The sequence below is a fragment of the Lactuca virosa genome, chromosome 6, assembly GCF_052849685.1.
Source record: "Lactuca virosa cultivar CGN04683 chromosome 6, Lactuca_virosa_CGN04683_v6, whole genome shotgun sequence".
NCBI lineage: Eukaryota > Viridiplantae > Streptophyta > Magnoliopsida > Asterales > Asteraceae > Lactuca > Lactuca virosa.
Genome location: NC_136431.1, coordinates 40,364,951 through 40,370,326, shown reverse-complemented (window position 1 = coordinate 40,370,326; position 5,376 = coordinate 40,364,951).

Genomic DNA, 5,376 nt, shown 5'->3' with positions numbered 1-5,376 from the left:
GTAGAATATATAGAATACATTCTAACAGAATACATATAATACATTTTAGCTAGTTTAATTGCCACTATAAAGAATTAAAAACTTATTACTTGCAACTTGCAATCGTATTTCTAGATGATAAAACCTAACAAACCAACAATTTGCAATTTAACAATATTGAAATTTTTGTACAATAGAAAAAATAGTAAAATTTAGCAAACCATTCTTACAACAATGATATTCTATGAGAATGCTCTTGAAAGAATGCTCATAGAATGTACTCATTGCCTCATGATGCTTTGCTGAAAGGTTTTCAATCAATTCTTACACTGTCATTTACCATGTTTGTCAGAATAATAGGCATCAAATCAATGAGTGTTACTAACCTCATTTTAAAAGAATATTATGTTAGCTCATTCTGAAAGAATTTGCAGCTTTGAAATAACATTCATTGTATATGTTTGTATCTTCTTGAACTCGATTCTACATCAATGGTAGTCTCTTCAAAACCTAAACCCATAAAAAACTATGTAATAATAAAATACAATTACATATGATAGACCTATAATAATAATAAAACTTGTAATATTAAATTACAAATCCTCATTTCCATATAACTTGAAAAAATTATAAATTTTTTTATAAGCCAAAACTGGAGGGCCCCTCCTGTGACATTTTTGAATGATGCTAGTTAATATAGCTTTGTTCTACTAATGGATAAAATAATTATTCACAATTATTAGTTATCCTTGAACACACACAAAAAAACCCATCGAATATTAGCATTTGTAATCAAAAGAGAAAAAAAGAACATGCAAAGGCATGTTTCATTATCATCCCAAATAGTTCAACATATCAAAATTACCTCAGATTATGACAGAATCTTCCCAAATAATTCAACATATCAAAATTACCTCATTTACACCAAAACCTTCTCTTTTTAACATTATATCAAACACTTGGAAGGCATGTTTTATTATCATCAACTTAAAGCATCAAACCAAGAAAACATCTTTCTCTTTTCCAAAGAAATCAAACCAATCAATGATAAGAGAAGATTAAATAAAGAAGCATACCTGTTTTTTGAAAGTTTCAGAAGTAAAAAAGTAACAGCAATAATTGCTATTCTTCCCTCCCGACTCCTCATTCTTTAATTCTATTGGTAACTGATGGGATGTCAAGTCCACCAAGCAAATTACACCCTTTGTTTGTAAATAAAACGTAATATAATGGTAAAAAGGGGTATCGATCATCGGGGAAATGGTTGTATTCAATCACCAATGCAATCTAAAAGAACTATTGAAAATAAACTAACTAACTACAATTAAACTAAAAGGGGGGGGGGTGTTATGATTTCTTGAAAACTAAAAGACTTGAATAACTAAAGACTTGCAATTAAGCAAGATAGTGAGATGCTCAAATGTTGGGAACAATTGGTTAACCAAGGCAATTCAACACAATGAACATTTGTGTGTTTATCATTAGGATTCAACATGAAGCTTATCATTCATCCCAAATTGGTTATAGCAATCATGAAGCATGATATGCCAAGATTCCTCTTAGATAGTATGGAGGTTGGGGAAGCCCACAACACACCTTCTTAATCAAGATCAAGGGTTTAATTGAAGCAATTGAACCTAAGAAGTTAATTAGCCTTAAGAAAGAATGAATCCCCAATTCCTAGAGGATGTCAATGCTTACACATCCATAAAGGAGCTATGATTCATAAACTAGAGATGATTTTTACCATCATAAAGCCCTTGTTCTAAGTTAATTCAATGATTCAATGCAAAACCAAAGAAATAAACTAACAATAGCTCATTCAAGTGCCAAGCTCATGATCAAAGCATTAAACAAGCATAAGAAATATGATCTAGAACCATAAACATAAGATAATTGATAATCTAGCATGAATCCTTCAAAAACCCACAAACATTCAAAGGTTTTAACCAAAGTTAACCAATATAAAGAGTTTAGCCACTCATGGCAATAGAACAACAATCACAAAAGTCTAATTGCATAAAGAAACTACCAAATAACTTGGAAAGATGAAGAGAAATGAGTCTTGAGCTTCAAAATCGCCTTCTCCAGGTCTCCAATGGTGTCAAATCGAAGTTATGGCTGCTAGATCTGGTTCCCCAAGGTAAGGGCAAGCCAAATGACCAAAATGCCCAAACTGGGCAGTTGCGCGGGTACCCGCGCGACAAAAATTCCATCCGCGCAAATGTTGATGTAATGCTATTGGTCCTTCATTCCTCCACCCCACCCTTCCACTACCAAAGATTCCTTTGGTCCCCTCCATATCCATGTGATTTAAACCAACCAATCATCATTTAGCTTCAAAAATGGATGCTCCAAGCCCAAATTAACAATCTATGATCCATTTTTCACAAGCCCCCTTCATACAAGCCTTTATCTTTTTAAGCCCAAATCTTCTTTGGTGGATCCGCCAAGCCCAATAATGCATCGGAAAGCCCACTAAGCCCAACTCCAGTCAAACCACAACCGCAATGAGCTCCAAAACCCTGCAAAATTCCTCATGCAAAATAAAAAGTCCCCGATACGATCCATGATAAAGAAAATAAAGAATATACAATGAAATACTAATAAAAAGAGCTAAAAATCTAAAATAAACTAATAAAAATAAGGAAATAAAATAAGCTATCAAATCACCCCAAGCTTAAACCTAACTTGTCCTCAAGTTAGAACAAGACTAATATGAGATCGGGATGAGCTAACCTAAAAAGGAAAAAGAAAGGTACCATAGAACTTGGTCAACATCAGTCAACATGGTCAGAATTAGTCCTTCATGGACCCTACGCATCTTCAAAATGTTCCCCGCTTTAGAGCCATAAACCACATTCTCAACCACTTGATGGGCGAATAGATCACGGCTGGATGCAGTCGCGGTGTGCAAGACAAATGAAACAGAGATGCGCCAAGTGGGGGCACTTTAAATCACCAATGCAGATCATAATGCACGAAGGAAAGGCGCCTCTTCACACACTATGTTTCCTATATTTGTCAGGCTAAATTTTTTAATACGAAATAGGGTTTTTGCAGCACGGCCTCCGGGCAAACATGCGGTTTCAGAGGCTTCTCCTTTGTACTGTCCTTTACAGTTTACCGTCTCATCGTCAAGGCCTTTTCTCACCAAAAAACAAAAATAAAATAAATATAAAAATAAATCTACTTAACCTAAATCTAAACCTAACCGCTTAAATCTTCAATCTTGAAGTTCTGTTATTTGGTCTTCAGCCTCTTTGTTGCTTGATATTCAATCTTCTTATTTTATTTTTTTTTCTTTTTTCTTTGTTGCTTGAACTAAAGCCTTGAACTTGGATTCTTGTTCTTCTTTTTGTGTTGCTCTTTTTCTTCATTTTTCTTCTTTGTTTTTGCTGCTTTTCTTTAATCCTCTTCATTGTTTCTTTTTGTCTTCGCTTTTCCAATTTCTTCATTTTTTGTGTTTTCTTCTTTGAAGGTCTAAGGAATTTCACCATATAACAAAGGATGGAGGCTAACATGAACGCCTAATGATCATTGACAATGTGCCAAGATCAACTAAAAAGGGTGGGGAATGACTCAAAAATGGGTGTTACCGAAAAGACTTGGCCCCAAAAGATGTGAATTGGGGGACCCACTTCAAAGTTCATCAAGCACCTTAATGCAAGGTGTGATAAAAAAATCTATCTAACTATCTACTCTAGACCCCTAGAAAAATGATAACCTGTCCTAAAAAGGTGGTGAGAATCTAACTAAGCAAGACTCGGACGAGACTCGGGAGTACTAAAGGGTACTCTCCCCAAAACCAAGATGCGAGTCTTCAATGTCTTCAAAATACCTTACCGGGCTAATCTTTGCTCGCACACATTGGTATGACAACCACATCCCTCCGCACCTAGACCCAATCAAGCTACCTGCATCTGACCCCCACACAAGCGGTCTTAAAATGTTCTGTGAGGCTCAAAACGTGTCCCACTTATCAAAAACAAGGAATTCCATATCAAGACCCGAGACCAATCTATGATTCAATACTTATGACTCGGTGCTCTGGTACATGTAGGGATGAGAAGACAAGAGAGAACAAAAATGCATGAACTTAAACTAGAATGCATCTAAAAAGTATGAAAATTAGAAAAGAAAGAAAGAAAATATGCAATATTTTTGAATTTTTCATGCAATTTTTATGAATGACCTAAATGAGTTACTCTAAATGCAACTATATACAACCTAAATGCAATAAAAATAAAAATATAAGAATACCTCACCCCAAGCTTAAAATTTAGCATTGTCCTCAATGCTTAGGATGAGAGTAAGGAAAGATCATACCGGGATCAAGGTGGAGGAGGCCCACGAGGGGGGTAACCGTCTTCGGGCCGAAAATGATACCAAAGATCCTCCATGTAGTTATTGGCGCGGGCTTGCTGCTCCTCGATGCGGCGAATGGCTGCTGTGTTCCGGTTGCCCTGGAGGCGTAATTAGGCAAGCTGACTGTAGATATCAAGAGGGAATTCGTGCTCGGGATCAGGTTCATTGTGTTGCTGATAGGAGTGGTACTCTTGTTGCGGCTGAAAGTGTGATCCCGAGGGCTGAGCATAAGGTGGTGGCAATTGTCGGATCGGGAGGTCATGATGGTCTTCGGCCTCAAATGGACTACCAGCATTGGAATTGTCGACTTGCATTTCATCATCATCATCGTGTAACTCTTCAGGCAAGAACCAAGTTTCAGGCTCGCTGGTGGAAAAGGCAGAGATGCTAGGATTAGGCAAGATGTAAACTGGCTCCTTGACATGATTGAGCCAAGAAAAATGGTTATGACGGGTAGGATGAGGCATCAGTAATTCCATCCGGGTGAGGGCTATGCAGTCAAGGAGGTAGAGAGGTGGATCATCCACTGGCACATACTTAGTCTCGGGAAAGTGGAGGCCCACACCCAAACCAATTAGGGTAATGAAACCTCCGATGCAAATATCGCCAGTGGTCTTCGTGCGAAGGCTGTCACACTTATCCAAGAAAAAGGTGGCGAAACCGGGGCAAGACCAATGTCGATGGCTCATGCAATAGAGGAAATAGATCTCGACTGTGTTTATTTGTCCTGGCTCATGACGAGCAAAGATGGAAGTTAAAAGGATTCGGTGGGCGATTCTCCAACAAGGATGAATGATGTAAGGATCTTTTTGTCGACTTGGATTGAAGTTTGGAAGACTTGTTATTTGAGTCCAAAACTCTACATTAGGCACGCGTTTGAATCGAGTCCACTGATGGCTATAGATTTCGGTGTTGAAGGGAATGTATGTGCCCATGATGGTGTTGAGGGTGTCGTATGTGAGTCGGTGCTGCCGACCCTGGAGTTTAAATGTGAGCACCCCTGCTGCGTCATCCCGTGCATAAGTGGAG